Consider the following 27,085-nt stretch of genomic DNA (forward strand, 5'->3'; position numbering starts at 1 on the left):
TGTAAACGTGGTGCTCCTCTAAAGTGCGATCCGTGGGGCTCTGCCCTGAACAGCTAGTTGGAGCCGCTCGTTTACAGGTTGGCCTCACAGGCGGTTCATTCTGCCCAAGGGTTTGAAATACTCGGGGCACTTTGGAGGGGGACCCGAAAGGCACTTCCAGGGCCTGTTGCCAAGGTGCTGGCCCCGTGGACCTACAGGAGCGACATTACTGTCATCCTCTTCCCCCTTCCTGGGGGTTAAGTTGTCGGGGCTCAGCTGCCCAGGTCCTAACCTGCTCGGCCTTCTGGATGATGATGAGATCATGGATGATGATGAGATCATGGATACCGATGAGATCATGGATAACGATGAGGTCATGGATAATGATGAGATCATGGCCCTATGTGACACCATCACCAACCACCTGGTGCAGCCTGAGGACCACCAAGATGCCATTCGTGCGATATTCGTGTACAGTCAACTGTAGAAGAACTTTTTATTTTATTTTATTTTATTGATTTTTTACAGAGAGGAAGGGAGAGAGATAGAGAGCTAGAAGCGTCGATGAGAGAGAAACACCGACCAGCTGCCTCTTGCACACCCCCTACTGGGGATGTGCCCGCAACCAGCGTACATGCCCCTGACCGGAATCGAACCTGGACCCTTCAGTCCGCAGACCGACGCTCTACCACTGAGCCAAACCGGTTTCGGCTAGAAGAACTTCTGAGGTGCACAAAAGTCCACCAAGATGTCATATTTAAGTGCTTGTCATCACAAGGCGTTATTATACCTCCAGCATGCAAAGGGTTACTGAGAAAAGCACTAATGTCTGAAATTGAAGGAAACCCCCGAACCAGTTAAGACCTCTGAGGACATTAGATTCAACAGCAGGAGGAAGAAGATTTTAAAAAGCTGGAATAGCCCGGCTTCTGTGGCTCAGTTGGTTGAGCGTCCTCCTATGCACCAGGAGGTCGCCATTTCGATTCCTGGTCAAGGCACATGCATGGGTTGCAGACTGGATCCCCAGTAGAAGGCATGCAGGAGGCAGCTGATGGATGTTTCTATCTCCCTCTCCCTTTCTCTCTCTGAAATCAATAAAAACATATATATTTTTTTAAATTTAAGCTGGACTAGTTGATTTCTATTGATTAGGAGAAGAATCCTGTCACTGGATCTTTGAAATTCTCAATTCTCAGAATACTTTTCTTGGACCCCCCCTCAACATGATTGGGGGCCACAGCACTTCCGCACAAAATGCGATCTACTACCAAGGAGCAGAAATTGGGAGCCTTCATCTGCTGTCCCTCGTGAAGGGAGGACATATTGTTTTCAATGCCAACCTTTATACCCATGGATTGAAATGTGCTCTTCTTCCCATCACCTGGCTATGGTCGGAGTTTCTGGGACTGTCCAATGGGGGAACAGTTTGGGTGTTTTTTGAACAAATTTGTGGACTCCTCTGCTGTCCTTTTATGGAGAATACTTAGAAAATCAAATGCATTGGTCTGAGAATTATTGTGGATACTTGCTTCCCATTGCTCCTGGAACGTGAATGAAACCAGCTATTCATTTGAACCAAGTGATACAGAGGCCTTTTATAACGTAATCATTTTATTGATATGTGGTACCTGCAACGTAGGACGTAATATAATGTCAGGCAGGCCTTGGCTGGCGGAACTGAACCAGCCTTCATGTAGTGGAAATGAGACGTTGTTGAGCAAAAGAGAACTGAGTTTACTAGTAAATTACCCCGTGAAGCATCGAGCACCGATGTCCGTCTACACAGAAACTCTCCCAGCTGCTACATGGGCATATTTAGTTGAAATACCTTTTTTGACTACAGACTTCCATACAGTGTGAATACTTGCCTCTGTCTACCTGAGTTGCAGCAGATGTTCTGAAGGCTTAATGCAGTTCATCAAATAAATCCCACTGTAAATATTTTAGAAGAGATGTTTTTAAGCAGAAAAGGGTGCTAACAAGGCTCTTAAAGATGTTTGGATCCCATTGTATTGGTCATCGTTATTAGTGGCAAACACATACTCCACTTCAACTATTTTCGTCTGAAAGGAGTTTGTCTCAAGAGGTCAGTGGCTTGTGGACCAACTCTGATGGCCAAAGAATCACATTTGGCTGTTCTCACAGCGAGGAAAAAACTGCTTCACGGTACCTTTTAGCAAAAAAAGACACAGCTGCCTCCACCTGCTGAGGACTGAACCTAGAAGCTTCAACATAACAGCACTTATTCTCCCTTAAACGTGGTGCTCACTTTCTAGGGACTACAAGGAATAAAAGAAAACCAATTCTTATAGGTGAATTTGACTCTCTTTAGGCATATAAGCTCACTGTAGGAATGGAGCTGAGATCTAGTTAAAAGAGGCCTTATAAACAACAAAACCCTAGATAAACAAATTGAGGCATGTTTAAACAATCAAATCATTTATAACCAGTAAAAGGAATAAACTAGAGTCACGTCTGTGAATATGCCTAAAATGGGAAAATGTAACGTTGAACCACAAAAAGCAGGTTCCATAATAATCACACATACAGTGGGATACCATACATACAAAGTTTGAAAACTTGCAAAAACAGTTCCAGTATAGTATATGGATATATGCATATGTTATAAAACTATAAAAACATCCTTAAGAATGGTAAGTTCATAGTAGTGATTATTTCTGGAGAGGGAGGAAAGAGAATGGGATCAGGGAAGGGTACACAGGTAGCTTCAGTTGTATTTTTAATGGTTTGTTCTTTTATGAACTATTTTCTTGGGACAGATACAGCCAAATGTTAAGATATGTTAGATCGCCAAAACTGGTTTGGCTCAGTGGTAGAGCGTCGGTCTGCAGACTGAAGGGTCCCGGGTTCAATTTCAGTCAAGGGCATGTACATTGGTTGCGGGCACATCCCCGGCAGGGGGTGTGCAAGAGGCAGCTGGTCGATGTTACTCTCTTATCAACGTTTCTAGCTCTCTATCTCTCTCCCTTCCTCTCTGTAAAAAATCAATAAAATATATATATTTTTTTAAAAAAAAAGATACGCTAGATCTGAGTCATTGGGTAGCCTCACATATAGTTGTTTGTTATATTTTTTCTCTGTACGTCTCTGTATGTTTAAATACTTCATCATTTTAAATGTTAATTCTGGACTTTTGAGTATTAAGATACATTTATTTTAATATTAAGACACATTTTTTTAAAATATTATCTTTTTTAATATATTTTATTTTTTACAGAGAGGAAGGGAGAGGGATAGAGAATTAGAAACATCAATGAGAGAGAAATATCAGCTGCCTCCTGCACGCCTTCTATTGGGGATGTGCCCGCAACCAAGGTACATGCCCTGGACCGGAATTGAACCTGGGACCCTTCTGAATCTACAGGTGGATGCTCTATCCACTGAGCCAAACCGGTCAGGACAAAATATTACCTTTCTTCCATAGAGAGGAATTCAAAAGAAGTGGTAAAAGTGCAGTTACTGAATTCCGTCAGTTCTCTCCCCTCTAGGAAAGTGTCCAGGGTATCCAGAAAACTTGGTCACTGCGCTTTCCAAAGGGGCTTAAGCGAACCTCGGTGCTCGCTCAGGCTTTGCCAGGTGTGTGAGCCGGAGCCAGAGCACACCCCAGTCCTATCACGTTTCTCTCCGGTGACCTTCCAGAGGGTGTCATGAGTGCTTGGTCCAGAGCCACGTGGGCTTTGTGTAGAGTTCTGACCACAGAAGTCCACGTTGGTTTAAAATGTTCTGTTTACAGACGCGAAGTCCCATAGCTGGGGTGTCATCAAAGGAAAGATTCGCCTGACTTGCCAATTCTGCCCGGCTATCGTGGGAATTCACGGGGAGGAATAAAGGGACTGAAACGTTCAGTGAAGTCCTTTCTGTTAAGCAAAGTGAGATCCCACTGGAAGGAGAACAAAGAAATGTGTGAAATGCAGAATCAAGCGGAGGCCTCTTAACAGTCCTTCCAACTGGAGATGTGTTGGAAGGACTATGGTCCCAGCTCAGAGGCCCCCACCAAGACCTGACCGGCCGGGGTTCCCATGTGGCCTGAGCTCTGGTTTCCCAGGGGCTGTATGGCCTCCAGCTCTAGTTTGTTTGTTTGTCTTTTCAGCACAGGAATTTTGACGTGGAGGCCACCAATCCCCCAGTGGTCCATGAATAGACTTCAGAGAGAGTACATCTTCGTTTTTATTGACCTCTGGCTAAAATTTAGCATTTTTTTTCAGTGACTGAGGTAACTGGCAACAAACAGCTATGGTAGTAACAGTGCTTGTACCTTTACCTTTATGTCCAAAACAGACTGGTCTGTGATTTTCTTCTCTTTGCATGTCCTTGTGAGGTTTGGTGGCCATGTTATTCTGGACTTAAAAATACATTGGAAGGTTGGTGTTATTTCTTCCTTCAGTGTTTGGCAGAATGCATCGCTGAAGCCCTTGGAGGCCTGGGGGTATTTTTGTAGGAAGGTTTGAAAAATAGATTTAAGTTACCTAACAGAGGCAGGCCTATTCAGATACTCTCTTTCTTCTCAAATACCCTGTTTCCCCGAAAATAAGACAGTGTCTTATATTAATTTTTGCTCCCAAAGATGCACTAGGTCTTATTTTCAGGGGATGTCTTATTTTTCCATGAAGAAGAATACGGTACACATTTATTGTTAAATGAAAATAAAGGAAATTTATTACCTGTATACGGTACGGTAGTACGGTAGTTGTCAACACAAACTAGACAAACTGTGAATCCTACAGTATCAAGAATTTACTCATTTATTCAGTGACAAATCATGTCATCATCTTCTGGAACATCATCATAACAATCCAATTTCTGAATTTCCTGGTGAATTTCTTGTGACTCCATTTCTTTCAGAATCAGTGGACCAAATCTCTCATGTTTAGCAATAGCATTCTGAGACAGAGCCTAGGGGGGGCTTTTTTTCGGGGGGATGCCTTATATTTCACTCAGAAGGAAGCCTGTAAGTAGGTCTTATTTTCGGAGGATGTCTTATTTTCGGGGACACACGGTACGTTTTGGCAAGTTTCTTTTTCCAAGCCATTTGCCCGTTTCATCTACATTTTCAAAACAATGGGTGAACGTTGTTCCAAATATCCTCATCTTTTTAATGGCTGGAATCTGTCGTGCTGTCCTCTTTTTCATTTTTGATATTAAAATGAAATCTGGAAACATTACCAAACCTTAGGGTTCTTAAGGACAGCCATTGATATAGGAGTTTAAATTGGTTCATTCTATCCGGAAGACTGTTTTGCAGTGCATATCAAACATTATAAAAAGTAAGTATACGATAGCCAACAATCCCTTTTAAGGAATTTGTCATAAATAGTTTCACGAATTCAGAAATATTCAACACAGCATTCACTATACAGCAGAAATACAGGAGCTACCTGTAAAGTAACAGGGGATAGAGAAGTCATAATTATGTTGTTCACAGTCACTAGAATGCCTTTTTTTTTTAAATATATTTTATTAATTTTTTACAGAGAGGAAGAAAGAAGGATAGAGATTTAGAAACAACAATGAGAGAGAATCATCAATCAGCTGCCTCTTGCACACCCCCTGCAACCAAGGGACATACCCTTGACCGGAATCAAACCTGGGACCTTTCAGTCCGCAGGCCGACGCTCTATCCACTGAGCCAAACCAGTTTCGGCTAGAATGCCTTTTGAAGTTACAAACAGATGACAGAGGGGTACAGTGCTGGGGAGATATTGCGGGCTCCCCAAACCAAGTCCTAGAAGAACACGTGCAGTGTAACCTCAGCTGTGTTAAGTACGCACTCCCATATGTGAATGTTTACATAGGAAATAATTTGGAAGCATGGTCATCACATTCCTGAGAGACATTATCTGTGAGGGGTAGGATGTTGGGTAATCGTTGTTTTCTCTGTGCTCGTCTGCACCGTTTAAATTGTTTGCATGGCCGAAACTGGTTTGGCTCAGTGGCTAGAGCGTCAGCCTGTGGACTGAAGGGTCCCAGGTTCAATTCCGGTCAAGGACACGTACGTTGGTTCCGGGCACATCCCCAGTGGAGGTGGGGAGGGGTGTAGGAGGCAGCTGGGGAGGGGTGTAGGAGGCAGCTGATCGATGTTTCTAACTCTCTATTCCTCTCCCTTCCTCTCTGTAAAAAAAAAAAAAAAATCAATAAAATATATTTTTAAAAATAAATAAATTGTTTGCATGAACATGTGTCGCTTTAACAGCTCCAGCGAGACTTTCCGAAGAGCTTGGCAAGTAGCAGGAAGATGAGAGGGTGTTAGGAGGAGGGAGTGTGAAAGCATTTTTCTTGCATGATGGTGGAGAGCTTGAAGTCTACAAGAAAGAAGGACTTATCAACCAAGTTAATCCTCTGGAAGGCCAGGGAGACACAGAAATTAGCCTTAAAGGGACAGGATCGCATATTTTTATAGAGAGAAGGAAAAGATGATTGGAGGCATGCGAAAGTCCACAGCCGGGGAGAAGGGAAAATAAGAACGTTCATAACACATGGCTGCCGGGATCTTAGTGAAACAAGGTGAGGTCATGTGCCGTGAGTGGAAGGTGGTGAGGGTCTCCAATAGAATTGGCAGTAAGACTGGGGCTCAGTGAGGTGTGGACAGCTGAGCTGACCGGGGTGCCTTACTTGTGTCAGGGAGCCTCGTGGTAGACTAGGCAGTTTTTCTCTAGCCCAGTGGTCGGCAAACTCACTAGTCAACAGAGCCAGATATCAACAGGACGACGATTGAAATTTCTTTGGAGAGCCGAAAACCGACTTCCGCGCATGGGCCACCAAGTTTTAATCGCACTGTATGTGCCCTTCCGCACATGGTATTTTGTGGAAGAGCCACAGTCAAGGGGCCAAAAGCCGCATGTGGCTCAAGAGCCGCAGTTTGCCGACCAGTGCTCTAGTCGGTACCAGGCTTAGCAGAGCTTCAGATGATACCGATGAGGGCCGTTTAAATAATTGGCCTCAGAATCCAGGATGCTTGGCAGGAAAGTGAAATTGAAAGAACCAATAACTGGATATTTAGTTGGAACCTGACATCCGAGAAGTCAGAAGACGGGTGCCCACGGTCAAATTGGGGGCTCAGCTTCCCATGTTATGGGAGTCCTGGGGGGCGTGACGGTCTGTCTGCGCGGTGGCCGTGGGCGCACAGGTGTGGTCAGAAAAGTTGGCTGGTCAGCGGGCTGGGAGGTTCAGTGGTCCTCCTCTCGGATGGCAGCCTTTCCCAGGATGATGACAGGAATTCTTTGGGAGAAGAAGATGTTGAGGCAGGTACCATGAGATTGGCTCCAAGGAGAGAAAGAAAGCTAACTCCTCAGAGACTGCTTGGTGAAGAGAGGGCTAGAGTCCTGGCCTGGAGCCACTGCGGGATAGCAGGGAGTTTACTGACCTCAGGCCAGGACCCTGGGCTACCTGGCCGGCCTGGCTCAGTGGTTGAGCATCCACCTTTGAACCAGAAGGTCACGGTTCAATTCCCGATCAGGGCACATGCCCAGGTTGTGGGCCTGATCCCCAGAGTGGGGCATGTAGGAGGCAGCTGATCAATGATTCTCTCTCATCATTGCTATTTCTCTCTCCCTCTCCCTCTCCCTCTCCCTCTCCCTCTCCCTCTCCCTACCTCTCTGAAATCAGTAAAAATATATATATTTTTTAAAGCAAAGGAGAAGGAATGCTCTGCAGAAGTCTCTCAGCAAAGGGACAAGAGGTATGGGGTGCAGAGGAGTTGGTTTAAAAAAAAACTTGAGAAAAGGGGTTCTTATGAGAAACAGACTAGTGAGAGGAGGGTTAAGCAGCCAAGGGATGGAGATCAGTTTGCTGGCTTCCCAGAGGAAATGCTGAACTGTATGTTTCTCTTTCTTATCGCACAGCAGTATCAGCTCGCTGCAGAGAGAACAGAAACTACAGATAAGCGGAAAACAAAAACAAGTAAAACTAAAAGAACCATAACAGCTCGCCAGGTCCCAGGGTCCTGGCGCTTTGCCACTGACGTGCTCTCCCCTCCGGTTCCCACTGCGGCCGATGCAGGTCCAGGCCACATCGCGTCTAGGACAGGCTTGTCCCCTGGGTCACAGATGGCTCCCTCGCTGAGTCACCAGGCCCGTCCCTCCCACTTTTCCCATCCTGCCTCGGTCGCCCAGTCATCTTCCCAAAACACCGCTCTCCATTGTCGCTGCCTCACCTCCCTGGCTTTCAGGGGCTGGTGTAACCTGGAGCCGTCTTCCCTCCCCACCCGTATTTCCAAGCCTTTTTCTTCACTCAGACCTGCTTTCCTTCCCTCCTAGCTCGCTCCCCCTCCACCCTCACATCTGGTCTCTCCCCTCGCTCTGGGGCCTGGCCTATCAGGATGACCACCCCAGTCCAGATTCTCCCCGTTGTCAAGGCCCAGCGCCCTACTCCAGCCCACCTGGCCGCTGCTTTTCAGACCTCTTCAGTTCTGTTTAAGTAGCACTCAGGTCTGGTGAGGACACTCAGATTGGCAGCGCAGGATTCAGAGCTGGGAGGAGCTTGGTCCCCTGATCGTACTGATGGGGTGCCTCAGACTCACTGATGGGGTGCCTTGGACTCCCAGAGGCCGAGGGATGTCCCCAATGTCCACCCGCAGGCTATTCATAGAAACATCGATGAGAGAGAAACATCCATCAGCTGCCTCCTGCACACCCCCTACTGGGGACGTGCCCACAACCAGGGTACATGCCCTTGACCGGAATCGAACCTGGGACCTTTCAATCCGCAGACCGACACTCCATCCACTGAGCCAAACCGGCTAGGGCTGAATATTGCTTTTAAAGTACAGCTTTTCTCTGATGCCTGACCTGAAACCCCAGAGACCCAAAGCAGTGGGCCAGCGGTGTTTAGAATACAGCAGAATTGCCTGCGGTGATTTCTAAAAATCTAGACTTCTAAGCCCAATCGTGGGAAACGCTGATCCAGAAGGTCCAGGGTCGGACTTGATTGTCCGCATTTAAAAACAAAACACAGCGCCCGGCGGCGGTGTTGCTGTGGCTCAGTGGTTGTGTCCACCTGTGAACCCAGAGGTCGCCGTTGAAGGCAGCCGCTCAGTGATTCTCTGTCGTCATTGGTGTTTCTGTCTCTCCCCCTCCTTTCCTCTCTGAAATCAATAAAAATATATTTAAAACAAAACAAAACCTCCTGGATGATCCTGACAGAGGGAGCCCTCAGGTCAGCCTTTGAGACGTAGAGCTCAGACTTTGGGTGTGGCTTCCTTTTTGAGTTCCCTGATACGGGCCCCGTGGACACTGAGCTTGTCTGAAGCTTCCGGTCTCAGGAGCAGGCCAGGGTGACCCCACATCCACATTCCCATCCAGAAGGTAACGGCACCAGCTCCGAGCTGCAGCCCACGTGCCTCCTCAGGCATGACCGGCCTGGGTCCGAGCTTCCGCCTTCCCCAGGAGCAAAATTCTTTTCCAAAGTACTTTGGGGCGAATACCTTGGGAAAACAGTGAGTGGAGTGGCATTGTTGGAAACACGCCATTTGCCGAGATGTTTCTGAGTACCTTCTGTAGCGTGGATGCCCGGCCTCTGTGGCCTGCCAATGCCCATGCCACAGGACGCCCAAGCAAACCAAAGCCATGCATGTGCCCAGAGCTCGCCAGCCCCTGGCACACAGATGAGGGTGAGATGAGGGTGAGACTCAGGACACACCACCTGCCTGGGCTTCTATCTCAGTTCCTCCATTTCTAGCTTCATGGCCTTGGACATCCATCTGCCCCTGTTTGCTCATCTATAAAGTGAGGCTAGCAATGAAAAACATCATATAATAAAAATAAAAATAATTCCTGTCACAGGATGGTTATGAGGATAACAAACGCATGGAAAGCACTTGAAATCGTGTTTGGCACATAGTCAGTGCCGCGTAAGGGACTGCAATTCATATAATTACTTCATAAAAACGGGGATGAATTTATGAGACTCTAAAGAGGTGACTCATTGCTCCACACAGTTATCGGTCTGCAGATCAGCAATTCCCTCCTTGTTGCGTGAGCGTGGACCGGAGGAACAGTGAAAAATGTAGTCAGGGCTCCTCAGCATGCTCCCGGAACCGCTGAGGGCAATTAAAATACGCCAGGCGTTTTCCAGCAGGAAGGTCAGGCCTTGCATAATGGAAGGAACGCACAGACGCTCGGCATGCTGGCGCTTTGATAAGGTGGCAGTTACATAACGGGCCGCCGCCACGCAGACGAGCAGAGTGGCGGGTGGGAGCGCGGCTGCTCTGAAAAGACGTGTCGCCGCTGGAGGGAGGGGTGTGGTGACAGACGGACAGGGCAGCAGCTGCAGCCTTTGTCCAGACTGGTTCTGGGAGCCCCGTGCCCGCCCGGTGCCAGTTTGGGGGCGGGGGGGCCGCACACGTTGGCCTGACAGCGGGAAAAACGGCCCCTGACATTCACTGTCAGGCTAACACCACGGGGGAGTGTGAACGTGTGCCTTGCATTGGCCGAGGTGCCAGTGTTTTCTCCTCGGGTGTGTTCTTAAGCTAAAAGTCAGATCGCATCCGTCTCCAAAGTGGCACAAAGCTGAATTCATCCCTGAAATCATCTGTTTTATCAACCTTTTCTGGAAAAAAAAAAAAAAAAAAACTCAACGTGTAGCCCGGCTCCCATGGCTCAGTGGTTGAACGTCTACCTAGAAACCAGGAGGTCACGGTTCGATTCCCAGTCAGGGCACATGCCCTGGTTGCAGGCTAGATCCCCAGGGAGGGGTGTGCAGGAGTCAGCTGATCAGTGATTCTCGGCATTGGTGTCTCTCTCTCTCCCTCTCCCTGCCTCTCTGAAATCAATAAAAATATATATTAAAAGCACAACAGCAACTCAACTGGTAGTGTTGCCAAAGCATCACCATCCTGTGTCACCTCGCCAAGTTAGCCTTGCTCGGTGCCTCAGACTTAGTGGTGCCATTCCTCAGATTCCAAGCACGGGAGGGCCCTAGAAGGGTGTGAGAAGGCAGGTCCCGGTGGCTTATTTCTTCTGGGGATGGGTGGGCGATGCTAGTCTGTGAGCATCTAGCCAGTAATCACTCTTGCTAGCCGCTAAAGTACTTCTTAGCTGGCCCTATTTGCATTGGACAAGATTTCTTTAAAAGAGGACTGACTGGCCGAAACCAGTTTGGCTCAGTGGGTAGAGCGTCGGCCTGCGGACTCAAAAGGTCCCAGGTTCGATTCCGATCAGGGGCATGTACCTTAGTTGCAGGCACATCCCCAGTAGGGGGTGTGCAAGAGGCAGCTGGTTGATGATTCTCTCTCATCGATATTTCTAACTCTCTATCCCTCTCTCTTCCTCTCTGTGAAAAAATCAATAAAATATATTTAAAAAGAGGACTGACTGATTTAACCAGACTGCTTGGTGTTTGCCACCACGTAAGGCTCAAACTTCTAGAGACCAGCAAGCCATTTCGTTTCTGGAACCATCGTTAGGCCAGGCATCATCTTCATCTCCTAGGATAGTGGTCGGCGAACTGTCAACAGAGCCAAATAGCAACAGTACAACTGTTGTGTTTTGTTTTGTGTGTGTGTGTGTGTTTTACTTATTTCAGTATTTTTGAGCAATTTCATTTAAAACCTGATTTTGTTTTCTTTGTTGAGAATGAAGATTAATTTTAATATCCGCTGAAAGGTCAGAATTTTGACCATCCAGGGGAAGCACGAGGCTGCGTCAGTTAACAAGCTTCTGCCACCACCAGCTTCGCCATCGTGGTGGACGGTGGCGCCCTATCAAAGTCGTGATCAAATCTGGACTCCCTGTCTCCGGGTTCCTTGTCACAGGATATATCCTCCCTGTGCTTTGGCAGGTGACCGGGCTGTCTCCTGCCAGAGTCGTACCAAGTTTCAGATGAGGTTAGAAGGCTGAGCAGGGCTGCGTGCCTCACCGCAGGAAGGGAGGAAGCAGGAAGGAAGGAAAGGAGAAAGTGCCTGCGTGAGTGGATTTAGAAAACCATTTGCCGCCTTGCTATGGAGACAGCTTCAGGGAAATTCTATCTGAATTGCACCCACCAGCTGACTGTGGCATCAAGTGACGATTTTGCCGCTTTTCTATCTGAAGCTTGCTGACGTGACTCAACAGTGTGTCTCTAGGCCAGTGGTCGGCAAACTGTGGCTCGAGGGCCACATGCGGCTCTTTGGCCCCTTGAGTGTGGCTCTTCCAAAAATACCAAGTGCGGGCACGCACGTACAGTGCGATTAGAACTTCGTGGCCCATGTGCAGAAGTCGGTTTTCGGCTCTTCAAAGAAATTTCAATCGTCGTACTGTTGGTATTTGCTGACCAGTGAGGTTGCCGACCACTGATCTAAGCCAGCCCCAGGAAGCAGAATTAAACAGTGGGCAGACCAGGCTGTCCCATTCCTGCCCCTGCTCCCAGGCTGGAGTTGAGTGCTGTAATTAACACTAAAGGTTCCAGCCTGGTCCGACCCAGTGATCGATATAGAGCACATAGAGTGGGCCAGGTCACCCTCCAGCCTCACCCCTCACCTGAGGGGTTCGGGGGGGTGACCTTCTCTCCAGCCCTCACCACTGCTGACTGCTGACTGCAGCTCAGCCTTGTCCGTAAGTCTGGGCCCACCTCCGTCCACACTAATCCATGTCTGGGCTCACTGAGGCTGGTGGGATTGGACCACCCAGATCATGGCAGCACTCGAGCAGCCACTCACTTCTCTACACCCTGCTTCTGTTGGCCAGCACTCTCTGAAAGAAGTGATTGTACAGGGAGGAGCCTTCAAATCCCCCACACAGGTGTGCAGGGCACCAGGCCAGACCCCAGCGAGAGGCAGCTGCTGGTGTGGATGGGCCTGCGTGAAAGCCCAGGCTGTCCCCTGTTCCAGGCCCTTTCCCGGTGGAAACGGCTGTACCAGCTCCTGGGTGGGGAGGACCCCGTATACGTTCAATTAGTGGTGACTTAGCCTGTGTGTGGAACTGTTTTCCTTTGGAAAGAAAGGGATCTTTCTTTTATTTTTTAGGTAGTGAGCCATTTTTTAAAATCTGTTTTATTACACGAGCATGTTTGCTATGTGTTTATAATAGATTGAAGCAATACAAAAGAATGTTAGTAAAAGGATAGTATATATGTATGTATGTAATACAGCTTTGTACACCATATTTATGTATGTGTGTGTATATATAGTTATATATATATGTGTTTCACAAACAATTGTAGCTACACGTTATTGCTCAACAAAAATGAGACTTTTATCTATAAAATGGAACTTTTTTTCCTGTTTACATTATATATATATATATGTGTGTATATATATATATATATATATATACACACACACATATATACACACACACACATATTTATATATGTAAATCTGTCTCGCCAAGACCAGTTTGGCTCAGTGTATAGAGCATCGGCCTGTGGACTATAAGGGTCCCTTGTTCGATTCTAGTCAAAGGCATGTACCTTGGTTGCAGGCACATCCCCAGTAGCGGGTGTGCAGGAAGCAGCTGATCAATGTTTCTAGCTCTCTATCCCTCTCCCTTTCTCTCTGTGAAAAATCAATAAAATATACATATAGATCTGTCTCGTTCCCAGAAATATTCTTTATACAGATACACTTTGATTCATCTCGCTTCCTTACTGAGAAATGATTAGATTCTCCCAGGCTTTTGATATTATTAGTGGTGCGATAACACCCTTACCTCTGAAGTCAGACAGCCTTACTTCAGACTCCAGATAACCCTCTTTACTTACCTTGTGTCCTTTAGCAAGTTATTTAACCTCTACGTGCCTCTGTTTCCTGGCCCGTAAAATGGGGATAAAATTGTCCTTGCAATATCCCCATGAAAAAAAAAAAACCTAATAAAATGATATGTATAATACATATAATGAATTTAGCATGTTCTAATCATGATAATTATCAGTTGTGAGTACTTACTATTAGCTAGGCATTAGGCAGATAAATGCCACACTGTTTTTGTGTGTTAGCCTTATAACACATTTTTAATATCTGTAAAGGCAAGTACCACATCATCCTTATTAAAATGACATTCGCTATTCCTGTTCATTTACTCTGCCAGGTAGATTTTTAAATCAACTTGCCACCTACCTCCCATCAATGTGACAAATGTTGTTTTTTTAAACGCCATTGGCATTTTCAAGGGCGGCTCTACCCTTGAAGGTTGCCAGAGTAGAATGACCCTTGGACTTGAGTCACCCAGACCCGGGTGTTCATAGGGTGCCTTGCCAAAGCCACCTGACCATGGGAAGGTCGTTTAAATGCTCTGAGCTTCCCTGCCTGTGAAATGGGAGAGACGGTCCTTCTAGCAGTCAGGGGATGTCGTAAGGAAGCACTGCAGAGATGTTTACTTAGTGACTTTTGTGCTTGCTTTGGAGGCAAGTATTTTTACTTTTATCTTCAGGTCCTTCATCATCAGCCCCATTTTCAGTGGCAACGCTAAGATGATCCTCGGTGCAAAGAGTTTGGCCCTGGCCCGTTTGGCTCGGCGGATAGAACGTCGGCCTGTGCACTGAAGGGCCCCGGGTTCGATTCCGGTCAAGGGCACATACGCCGGGTGTCAGGCACCATCCCCAGTGGGGGGCATGCAGGAGGCGGCTGATCAATGATTCTCTCTCATCATTGAAGTCTCTCTCTCTCTCTCTCTCTCTCTCTCTCTCTCTCTCTCTCTCTCCCTCCCTCCCTCCCTCCCTCCCTCCCTCTTCCTTCCTCTCTGAAATCAATAAAAATATATTTAAGAAGAAAAGAGTTGGTGTCAGGGCAAGAGCCGCAGTGTGCGAGCAGGGTGAGGTCGAAGGCCCCCCGCTTCCTGTGTAAGGCGAGCAGCACATTGAGGACCGGTGAGGACTCGCCAAAGGGAGGAAAGGGATGGGAACAAACAGAGGCCATCGCCTGGTGACAGCATGTGCCACCGGCCATGGACTTCCTGCCGCAGGATACGGCTGACCTTTGGAGCGTCACTGCTTGGGTGAGGCTGCCCTTTCGCAGGACAGAGCACAGCTGTTGTCTCGATGTCCCAGGCCAGCTCCATAACTTCGTTTGGCAGCCAGCTAGGGGTGGGAGCAGTTTGGAAAACAGTCCGCTTTCAGGTTGAAGGCAGGCCCGCATGAAGGGGATCTTTGTTTTGTGTTACCAGCAGGTTGTTTGGTAATCCTCCTAAGAACAAAAATGAGCACTTAGCAGCAGCTTTAAAAAAAAAAAAAAAGTATTAAGAGAACTCATAAAAGTCAGGAGCAGATGTGCAGGAGAAGGTCACACTTCCAGACCTCTCGGGGGGACTATTTCTGGACTAACAGGTCCAACAAATGTGTTAATTCAGGTTGAGATTTTTCTTATGCAAATATTGACTCAGTCTCCGTCTCTGCAGTTAACGCTCCAGATTGAATGTGTTCTTTCAGGAGAATGTGCCTAGATGTTTTCTTTCCCCCTGTCTCGTAGTTTGCCCACCCTTCATTTTGAACCGTTAGCAGGTGAGTTTTTAATGGCCAGCTCTGAGTTCTTTTCCTAGGTCTGAAAAATGCTTATAGGGATGAATGTAACCGTCCCTTCATCTTCCTAGTGGCATAATTGTGGAGAAGGAGAGAGAAGAGACGACACTTGACTCCAGAAAATCCTGGCAGAATGTAAATGACTCTCAGTCTTAGATCAGATTGCACAAAAATAACTTCTAACCCACTATTGAATATTAAAGAAAAACAGAGGACAGATTTTGTTGATTCCTCCCACCCTCCCACCCAGTTCACATGATATTTTAGTTATCATTAATTTAAAAACGTGTGTTCTGAAGTTTATATGAATTCATGTATATTTTTAGTATAAAAGTAAAAATTTTGACTAACACATATAACAATTATAACATATACTTCACCTCATTCTTGAAGGATATTTTCACCGGATATAGAATTCTGGATTGAAGTTTTTTTCTAAATGCATCTCTGGCTTCCGTGATCCCCAGAATTTTTGTTACCTTTATATAATGTTATCATTTCTCTCTGGCTGCTTTCAAGATTTTGTTATTTTTATATTTGGGTTTTTTTGTATTTATCTTGCTTGTAGTTCATTGAAATTCTTGTATTTGTAAAGATAGATTATTTATACCAGATTTGAAGAACTGTCAAGCCCTTATTTCTTCAAATGTTTTTCTACCCCATTCTCTTTCTTCTCCTTCTGGGACGACAATTACACCCATGGTAGACTTATTTGTCCTAAAAGCCTGAGATTCTGTACAGGTTTTCCTTCTGTTTTGTTTTTTCCCAAACTTTTTTTTTTTTTTCCCCCCTCTCAGTTCTTTAAGTTACATTATGTCATCTCCATTCTGTTTAGTTCATCCAGTGATTTTCTTGGGGGAAAGTTGTACATATTGTTGTTGTTTTTAGTCCTAGAACTTCCCGTTGGCATTCTTTTATGGTTTCTGTTTCTATGCCACCGTGCAGGCCACCACACGCATGCATGGTTCAGGAGTCAGCCGGAAATCTAGGCAGAAGTTTTACACAGAATTTGTGGCTCTTTCTTTCTGACTATATGTTTTCTGGGATTCCCCCTTCCCTTTCTGTTTCACATATCCCTTTATGCCATTGGGCATAATTATAATAGCTGCGTAAACATTCTTCTCTGCTAATGGCTGCATCTGGCTTATCTTGGGATCGCTATTGTCTTGTTTTTTTGTTGTTGTTGTTTTCTTGGGGATAGGTTGCACTTTTCCTATCTCTTGGCTTAATTTTTATTGTACTTTGGACATTGCCCTATTATGTTGTGGAGACTCTGGATCCTGTTCTTCTGAAGAGGTTCATTTGGGAGCAGAGTGAGTTGTTGTTTATTTTGGGCTTTGCCCTTAGCCAGCAATTAAAACCACAAACTCTGTCTCTGGGGCAGCACCTCAGTTCTTGGCTCAGTTATATTTTTCCTTCTCTAGGTTGCTCAGAGGCCACCGCATGCAGACATGGTTCAGGAGTCAGCTGGAAATCTAGGCAGAAATTTTTACACAGAACTGGAGGCCCTTCCTCTCTGACTCTTATCCTCTCTGGGATTCCCTCTTCCCTTCCTAGTGGCTGTGCTTGTCCCACCGTCTGTCTCCCAGGTATGCATGCTTCCTATTGGAGCGTCAGCCACCTGGCGTGGCACCCACGGCAGCCTGCTCCCAGGAGTCAGATCCGCAGGCCTCCAAGGTCCCTCCGGCCTAGCGTCCTCTCATCAGACGGCTGCTTGAAAAACCGGTTGCCCAGATTAAATATTTCCCCCCTGCCATGTGAGTTTGCCCTGCTGGCCAACTCTTTCTTTATGAAGTCTGGAGTGTACTGCTAGATCCTGTGTGGATTCCATGTTCGGAACTCATAAACCTTTGCTGTGGGGTAGTCTTCCTTTTCACAGAGTTGTGACATGGCGAGCTATTGAACTTGATGAGCCTGGAGAGTCCAAACTTGAAATGAGACTCTTGGCAGAATGCTTTTTCCATTCTGGTAGTTCCCACATGCAAGGAAATGAACTTTAAAAAAAAAAAAATATATATATATATATATATATATATATATATATATATATATATATACACACACACACAATTATATATATATAATTGATTTTTTACAGAAAGGACGGGAGAGAGATAGTTAGAAACATCGATGAGAGAGAGTCATCGATCAGCTGCCTCCTGCACGTCCCCTCCTGGGGACATGCCCGCAACCAAGGTACATGCTCTTGACCGGAATCAAACCGGGGACCCTTACAATCCGCAGGCCAATGCTCTATCCACTGAGCCAAACCGGTTTCAGCAAGGAAATGAACTCTTAAAGTTGTACCAAACAACACGATGTCTTTTGTTAAAAAGAGCACCTATGACCATGTGAGTTTTTAATAATGGCTCTAGCATTATCTCTGATGTACTAAGCATTTTCATCTTTGGCGGGGGGGGGGGGGGGGGGGGGGGGGCGGGGGGGAGTCTGAAACAATACATTGAACCATTGGGTGATGATGAAAAATTCACTCTCCGTCTGCAAGCATCCAAGTCTAGCTGGACATCTGTGTCAGAGTGAAGACAAGATGCTGGAAATAGTGTCATTTTCAGGCTACTGGGGGCAGGGGGATATATGTGGGAAAGCTGTGTGATGTAGGAGCGCAAACCTTTGGGAGGAGAAACAGAAAGAGGGGTAGCCCAGAGCACCCCCTTTGGTGACTTTGCCGTTGCTGTGCTGGCTTGGTGACCGGCTCAGAACCAGTTCCAGAGACACAAGCTCCATCCCTTATGGAGGGCGGCTGGGGATGCAGACCGCTCTGTTGCAGAGAAAACATGTTTCTCAGCATTCCGTTCACTTTTCATCTTAGTGGGGACTGAAACCGTGTCCCGACCTCATCAAGACCATGTGAACGAGCACCAAGCCACACGTCTCCGAGTGTCTCTGTATCTGTGGCCTACGAATTGGATGACGATGCTTGATAGAAGGAGTCCAGAGTCATGTCAGAACCCCCAGGGCCTTTTACAAAGAGGGGCTTCTCTCGGGGGACCGCAGTGAGCGGGATCTCAGATCCATGCCCCCAGCCCGAGGCCCCACTGAGGGAGAAGGGTGCTCCCTGGGCCGGGAGACGAGGGGCCACATCAGAGACTCTGCCATCTTACAAATATCCCACTGAAGTGCATGCTTCCTGGTCGTCAGCAGACAGCCTGCTTTGAAGCCAGAATCCCTGTCCAAGCAATAAATATTCTGCCTCAACTTCTGTCGTTAGCACACTTTCACCTCTCCTCAACTTCTTTATAAGGATTTTTTTTCTTACCGCTATAAAAGGGACTGAAGAAATTTTAGAAATATAGAAAACTATAGAGGCAGGAAAGTCATTCATAATATCGCAAATTGAAGATGTTCAATTTCTACAGTGTTTTGCCTTGCCTTGTTAATTTTTGTGCATAAATATCATAAAGGGACTGTGGGAAATAGGCTACATGTATAGATGAACACGCCAGCTCTTTGTCACATAACGAGAATTTTTCCATAAGCAAAGATGAAGTGCTGCCGTTTGCGACAACTTGGATGGGCCTTGAGAATATCATGCAAAGCAAAAGAAGTCAGACAGAAATAAGTTAAAACTATATGATCTCACTCATCTGTGGGATATAAAACGGAAAGCAACAAACGAACAAATAAGAAAAACACACCAACCAGAACTCATAGACACAGACAGCAGGATGGGAGTTACCAGAGGGAAGGGGGTGAGAGGTGGCAAAGTAAAGGGGCATATAGTGACGGAAGGAGGTTTGATTTTAGACGGTGAATACATAGTGCATGTACAGATGATGTATCCTAGAATTGCACACTTGAAACCTATGTAATTTTATTAATCAATGTCACCCCAATAAATTTAATTTTTAAAAAATTTTTCTGCCATGGTTCAGTGGCTGAGCATGGACCTATAAACCAGGAGGTCACTGTTCAGTTCCCAGTCAGGGATCATGCCAGGGTCGCAGGCTCAATCCCCAGTGTGGGGTGTGCAGGAGGTAGCCCATCCATGATTCTCTTTCATCATAATGTTTCTATCTCTCTCTCCCTCTCCCTTCCTCTCTGAAATAAGATATTTTTTTTTTAAAGAAAAAGTTTTGCCATATTATATAAAAACTTGAGAATATTATATTTGATGACTACAGAATATTTATTGTATTTATTGTATAACACCATTTTTAAATATATTTTATTGATTTTTTACAGAAAGGAAAGGAGAGGGATAGAAAGTTAGAAACATCTGTGAGGGAGAAACATCAATCAGCTGTCTCCTGCACGCCCCCTACCAAGGTATATGCCCTTGACCAGAATCGAACCTGGGACCCTTCAGTCCGCAGGCCGATGCTCTATCCACTGATCCAAACTGGTTAGGGCCATACACCATTTTATAAAAGAGTACCTTACTAGTAGACATATAGGCTATTTCCCGAGTTCATTTGTAAAAGTGGCAATATCCTTTGTTTTAGGAGACGCACTTCTGTGTCCAGGGAAGGTGCAGATGTGTGCATTTGCCACAGTGCCCATGCCCCTAACGAACCTGTCTAGCCCTCTTCTCAGGGCCTCTGGCTTTCTGCGCATGCTCCAAAGGGGGCCTGGGTCCAGGTGGAAGGGACAGGGCGGGCGTACTCAGATGGTGCTAGGGGTCACCTGTACCTGCGCTGCTCTTCCCGGAGGACAAGCAGGCTGTGGGAATGTGAGGTGAGCTCAGTGGACAGCCCCTCTGCTCCCAGTGCCCCTGTTAGGGCAGAAGACCTAGCCCTTCCTCACTCTCTCTTCCTCAGAAAGAGGGACACCTCTTTCTGGGTCTCTGTTTGTCTTTGGTCTAAGGTCAATGGTCTCCTAACACAGGAGCTTCACGTGGAGTGGCCGAATCAAAACAGCAATAACCACGGCCAGTGTTTACTGGGCATCTGCTAGGGTGGGTCAAGTGCTTCACACACAGCATCTCATGTAGTTCGCAGGCCTCGTGTTCTGAGAGCCAGGAGCGGTGCTGTCCTGGGGAAGTAGGTGGCGTGGGCTCCGGCGCGGTGCAGACCTCGGTTAGATGCCCAGCTTCGCCATTTGCCGGCAGCTCTGGGCCTTGGGCAGGTTATCACGGAGGCAGGCACTCAGCTGCAACTAGCAGCAAACCCAGCCAAGAGTGACTTAAACAAGTAGGTGGTCCTTTGACAGGCATAAGGAGCATTCCGGAGGGAGCTGGCCCAGGGCTCATATGATGTCATGAGGGCCCGATCTCTTATCTTCCTCGCTGCTCTATCCTTGGCACAGGGCTGGGATCCTCGTGGTTCCCGGCGGGCTGCTCTCTGAGTGACCCAGGCAGGAAGAAGTAGAGGAGGAGAAGCGGGGTGTCAAAAGCTTCTTGGGAAACGCTCAGCGTACGTCTCACTGGCCAGACTCGGTCACGTGGCCGCCGACCTGTAAGGGACCCTGTGGGAGAAGTTTCTGCTGGGCACCTGGCCATCCCTAAAGAAATCGGGGTTCTGTTAGAAAGAGAGACAAGGGAATGCTGGGTGGGTAAGCAGCCATCAGTGTCTGTATCAGCAAGCCGCTTAATCTCTTTGAAGCTCAGTTACTCCCCCTGTAATCATTCCCCCCCCGCCCCCCCGTTCTAGCCAGGCTCTTTCAGTTCCTAGGAGGTGTGCCTAGGGGGGGAGGGGGGAGCGGGGATGGGGGCTCCTTGTGATGATCCCCGGGGACACGGGCAAACTCAGGCATGGGCACAGCGACATAGTCCGCTCACCAAGGGCCTCTGTCCTTCCCAGCCGGCCTGTTGGCACCTCGTTGTTCAGGATGCGCCATCATGCCATCACGTTAGAATTGGGCATTCGTGGCTCCCTCCCCTTGGGAGTCCTCCAGGCGTGGAAGGTTCACTCCTTTCCCTCGCTTCCACTCTTCTCTCTACTGCCTCACCCCAACTGTTGTCTGTGCTGCCACTGCTGCAGCTCACGTCCAGCCTGCCCCCCAAAAAGAGACAATGGCTGCTCTAGCAGGTTTGGCTGAGTGGATAGAGTGTTGGCCTGTGGACTGAAAGGTCCCAGGTTCGATTCCGATCAAGGGCACATGTGCCCAGGTGGCAGGCTTGATCCCCCCGCAGGGGGCGTGCGGGAGGCAGCCGATCAGTGATTCTCTCTCATCATTGATGTTTCCATCACTCTCTTCTTCTCCCTTCCTCTTTGAAATCAATAAAAATAGGCGTGTGTTTTTAAAAAGAGAGACCATGTCTTAGGCTGGTCAGTTACCACACAGGGAGGACCATCACAGTCGTCCTTCTCACCCCAGGCTACCCAGCGGTCACCAGCCTCACCCATTGTCATCTTTGAGCCCCAGGACACATTGTGGCTTCTTTCCTCCACAGAGGCCAATGGCTGTGGCAAGTGCTAATGGACCCCAGGTCCTCTCCAGCACCTCCCTTCAGAGTCTCGATGCACAGCACTGCACAAATTGGGGGATGGGAGGGGAGGAGGAGGGGCCACCACCCACAATGCAAATGGGAGTTGTTTTCCCTTTCCATGCGGTTGAGCTAAGGTCCCGGGTGGGCCTGCATTGTTGATTGAGACCGTGAGACCAGGGTGGGCTTCTTGTTGTCTGGCTGTTAGAGAGCCAGCCTGGGCCGCTGGTGTGCTAACTCCGGGCCCAGGGGAGACGGGAGTTCTGTGAAAAGAACGAGGAGACGTGGGAAAGAGCCTCTGATCTGATGGCTCACATTCCTGAGGGGGGCCTTGTCTCGTGACCAGGAAGCTGCTGGCAGCTACTTTCTTCCTCGTCCCAGCTGCGGAGAGGTGAGGGGCAGCAGTTAGGACGCACGAGGGATGTTTGTGCACATACTTTGCGCCGGTGACTCATGCGAGAGGCCTCCTTGTTGCTGTTATCACAGCTGCTGCTGCTGCTGCTGCAGAACAGCTCGGAGCCCTGAGGTACAGGCGGCCTTTGGAGGCAGGGCAGGGCGGGGGAGAGGTGTTTGCCAGCACAGGACCTGAGAGCTTGCACTCGGGGGCGGGGAAGGGGACCTGAGGAGGAAGGGGACCTGAGGAGGGGACCTGTTGATGAATAAGGCGTCTCTGTTTCCTAAATAGTGTTGGAGGGTATTTGTGGCATTCCTGATGCAGCGATAGAGCACATCTGGGTCCTGGGTGTCAAACACAAGAGTCAGGCAAGGATGCCCTTGTTACGCAAGAGTTAACCACGGGGCGGTCTAGGCCACCAGTCGGCAAAGGATACACTGACTGGCCTGGTTATTATGACCTCTAAACGCATAATAATCTGGCCGCTCAGAGTATATGTGTATATATACTAGTGCATGAATTTGTGCATGGGTGGGGTCCGGCCAGCCTGTCCAGGGGGAGGGGACCTGGGTGGTGGGCTGGCCTGCCTGCTGATCGCACTCCTGGTCAAGGGGACAATTTGCACATTAGCCTTTTATTATATAGGATATGCACGGAGTGGCCGGGTTATTATGCATTCAGAGATCATAATAATCTGGCTACTCAGTGTGTGTGTGTGTGTAAATATCAATATATAAATATAAATAAATAAATAAATAAATATCCGGTGCATGAATTCGTGCATGGGTGGGGTCCGGCCAGCCTGTCCAGGGGGAGGGGACCTGGGTGGTGGGCTGGCCTGCCTGCTGATCGCACTCCTGGTCAAGGGGACAATTTGCACATTAGCCTTTTATTATATAGGATATGCACGGAGTGGCCGGGTTATTATGCATTCAGAGATCATAATAACCTGGCTACTCAGTGTGTGTGTGTGTGTGTGTAAATATCAATATATAAATATAAATAAATAAATAAATATCCGGTGCATGAATTCGTGCATGGGTGGGGTCCAGCCAGTCTGGCCAGGGGGAGGGGACCTGGGCAGTTGGCCGGCCTGCCTGCTGGTTGAACTCCTGGTCAAGGGGACAGTTTGCATATTAGCCTTTTATTATACAGTGGTGCCTCACACAACGAACTTAATTCGTTCCAGGAGCAAGCTTGTTATGCGGAAAGTTCATTATGTGAAACGCGTTTTCGCATAACAATACATGTTAAAAAAAATAATTCGTTCTGTAGCATAAAATATGCTAAGATGACATAAAAAAAATATGCTAAGATGACATATTTTTATTTAGATACATCTAAAAACATAATTTTTTAAAAAAAAAAAAACACATTTTTTTAATTTTAAGACAGACTAAGTAGAGTCTACCGAATCTTGCACATCTTCATCCATTTTCTGCTTTTTGGCCGATGGTTTCATGAAAAACCTGTCCAAAGTTCGCTGTGCGAGGCGTTCGTTATGCGAGGCACCACTGTATAGGATATACACTGAGTGGCCAGATTATTATGTGTTCAAAGATCATCATACTCTGGCCACTCAGTGTATATCAGGCCTTCACCAGACTCCTCTCCGTGTGGGCTATGAGTGGGCTTCACAGAGAACCAGGCACAAGCTCGGAGCCTCCTGGGATAGAAGCCCAGTGGCATCTCTTCCCTCATCCACCCTGCGTGTGTACTCTCCCCCGCCGCTGGGGCAGAGTTCTTGCCACATCCACCCAACGTTGTTGCTTCTGGCTGGTGCCAGGCCCCCACGCCTGCCTGCTGCTGCCGCCGCCGCCACTGCCTCCAGGCAACTGGTTGATCCAAGCAGCGAAGCCTGGGCCGAACCAGTGTAAACCGAAAAGAACCAGAGGGCTCCCGCCTTCCTCGCCAGATCCCTGCACCCACTCCCGTGGCTTCGGGACTTCTCCTTCAGCCCGCGCAGAGCTGGGGGGCTGGAGAGAAAAGTCCTTCACTGGAGGAGGTCTATGCAGAGAAGCTGGCTGCGTGGGCTGCTGGCAGCAGAGCCGCCCTCCGCCGAAGCTCACCTGCCTGGATCCCGTGTCCCCTGCGCCCTAAACAGAAAAGAAGGCCCGCCTGCCGAGCAGAGTGCTGGTTCGCACTGTCCTCCCTGAGGGGGGCGGGGCCTCGCTTGGCCCTCTGTGGACACCGTGCGGAGGACCCACCCGTGCGCTCTCCCAAGCTTCCACCAGGGGATGGAAGGCCCAGGGGGGCTGCTGCCGCCCCCCCACACTGCAAAGAACCTTCGTGTGCAGAGCTAGTGTGACCCACTGGGGTGGAGGTGGGAGTGTGGGGCGCCCCTTGGGAGCGAGAGGGCCCCTGCTCCCTCCCTGGCCAGAGCAGGTCTCCTCCAGGCTCCCAGAAGTCTGTGAACACCAGATCCTGAGACCATGTACAGGGCAGGGCCCCGCTCTCCTGTCTCAGCGCTCGGCCTGCAGCCTCCTGGTCACTGTCAGGACACACCTCCCCTGCCGCACCGTGCACACCTGGCCCAGGTCTCTGCTGCCTCCTCCTCCGTGTTCTCCGGTCTGCCCATCCTCATGTCTTTTTATTTGTTTATAGTTGAAAGCATTAGAGATGGTCCCCTCTTTTCCCCCATTGACTCTCCTCCTCCCTTCCCCCGCCCCCTCTCCAGGCCTTCACCCCACCATTGTCTGAGTTATGCCTCTAAGTTCTTTGTTGGGCCTCCTCCCTCTCCCCCTTTCCTTCCCTCTGAGGATCCTCAATCTGTGGCAAGCTTCTGCATCTCTGGATCTGTTTGGTTTGTCCGTTTATATTTTGTTCATTGGATTTCACATGTGAGCGAGATCATGTGGTACTTGTCTCCCTCTGCCTGGCTTATTTCCCTTAGCCTAAGGATCTCCAGGTCCCTCCATGATGTCTCCAAGAGCAAGAGTATTTTTTACAGCTGCATAGTATTCCATGGTGTAGCTATGTAAAGTACTCATACAACCCAACAAAAGGAAGACCAACAACCCAGTCAAAAAATGGGCAGAAGGCCTACGTAGGACATACAGATGGCCACGAGACCTATGAAAAAAAAATGCTCAACCTCACTAGCCACCAGAGAGAGGCGAATTAAAAAGACAACGTGGACCCTGACTGGTTTGGCTCAGTGGATAGAGCGTCAGCCTGCAGACTGAAAGGTCCCAGGTTCGATTCCAGTCAAGGGCATGTACCTTGGTTGTGGGGCACGTCCCCAGTGGGGAGTATGCAGGAGGCAGCTGATAGATGTTTCTCTCTCATCGATGTTTCTATCGCCTCTCCCTTCCTCTCTGTAAAAACAAAAAACTAAAAACAAAAAACAAACAATAAAATATATATATATATTTTTTTTTTTTAAAGAAAGAAAGTGGGGGAACCTTCCTTTGTGATTTTCTCCCCACCTGCCTCTCTGAGCCTTGTTGCACGTTGTCCCACCTCCAGCTCCACACAGGAGGCCGCGGGAAACTTTCAGAGGCAGAACGAATGAATGTAAAAACTAGGAAGCCAGACAATTGCGCTCTGGTATTCTCCATGTCGTTACATGGCACAATCACACTCCTATCTGCACGAGATCCGTCATGGATAGTCTTTTCTCGATTCTCTTGAAACAGGCCCATTGTGCAAAGACTCGAGACGCCTGCCCCCTACTCCATGAAAGGGGCAAGGCTGATAGACGAGGGAAGGAAGTTGAGAGGCAGGTACCGTTATAATCTTCTATGTGGAATTTTGTAGGTCAGACCAGGCCTACAAAAAGGGTCTACACCATTTGCTCCTTCGTTAGCCCAGCCAGTCAACCTTAAAAAGGCTTGAAAGAACATGTGATTTCTTTTTCACTCCCCCTGGAGGAGTTCTCCGGCCCCGGGCCACGCGTGAGTCAGTGCACCGTTGCTATTTCTGTATGTCAGCGGCGTGTGAGCTCACCGCTGGCTGGGCCTGCATGTCGGAACTGGAGGCTGGACGGAAGGACTTCCTTCTTCCCTCGCTGGGCCCCAGCTGGGCTTCCCTGCGGAACCGCACACGCGTCCTCCTCACCCATGTGTTTGCGTGCACATGCCTGCTGCGCGATGTTTTCTTCTGAGCTGGCCCCTTGGGAGCGTGGGGACCCTGACCCCCGTCCAAGGGGTGGCACGCAGGAATGAGCGAGGTCGGCATTTCAGGAGCAGATTGTACCGTGCGGGGGTGGGGGTGGGGGGGCGGGGGGTGGCTTCGGGATACACAGTCCGTGACCATAAACAACCTCCAGCCAACGGGAAGGCCTCTGCGTGTTCAAGGTGTGAGTCACGCTTCCCGGATGAGCTGGAGGGTGGAGGAGTAAGGACAGGCACCCCAGGATGGAGTTCCCAGCCCCGCTCCAAAGCTCACCCACGGGTGTCCCCCGGGACACGACGGTCCCTTTCAAGTTAGGGGGTTGGGTCAGTGCGTTCTTGTGCAGGCTGTGTCCTGTTTGCCCCTCCAGGTTCACGGGCCACCCTTCTGCACCCTGTCCTGTGCTCTCGCTGACCGGGGCGGGGGGAAAGAGGGGGACCCCATGCAGGGAGGGGCTCCTCGCTCCCGGGCCCCCTCTTGTGTTCTTGGCCCCGTAGGGATCGGAGCGGGGAAGGAGAACACGGACAAAGGGGTGAGTCTCCCGGCTCCTCCCTGTGGCATCACCAGGTCCCGGCGGCATCACCAGTCTCGGGGTTCCAGTAGCCTCTACCCCTCACCCCTTTGGGTCCTCGGGGTGTCAATGTGACACGGTTATTGGTCTCGGAACGCTGCGCTGCGGTTCCCCTACCCCTGCCCACTCCTCTCTACACGGTCCCTTTATTGAACCCTCCTCAGGTTACCCCGGGGGAGAGTGCCACCTGTTTCCTGCC

The 27,085-nt window shown here is 48.6% G+C and overlaps 1 protein-coding gene and 1 pseudogene across 3 annotated transcripts in view; both read left to right on the plus strand.

Annotated features, from left to right (window-relative positions):
• CTDSPL (CTD small phosphatase like) overlaps nucleotides 1-27,085 on the plus strand; it is a 103,804-nt gene that overhangs the window by 17,112 nt on the left and 59,607 nt on the right. The window lies entirely within an intron of this gene.
• On the plus strand, nucleotides 302-3,278 carry LOC311632150 (uncharacterized protein C3orf38 homolog; annotated as a pseudogene). The gene is made up of 2 exons: nucleotides 302-437; nucleotides 1,132-3,278. The product of its transcript is annotated as an uncharacterized protein C3orf38 homolog (transcript).

Source organism: Pipistrellus hanaki (assembly GCF_964339955.1).
Source record: "Pipistrellus hanaki genome assembly, chromosome: 13".
Lineage (NCBI taxonomy): Eukaryota > Metazoa > Chordata > Mammalia > Chiroptera > Vespertilionidae > Pipistrellus > Pipistrellus hanaki.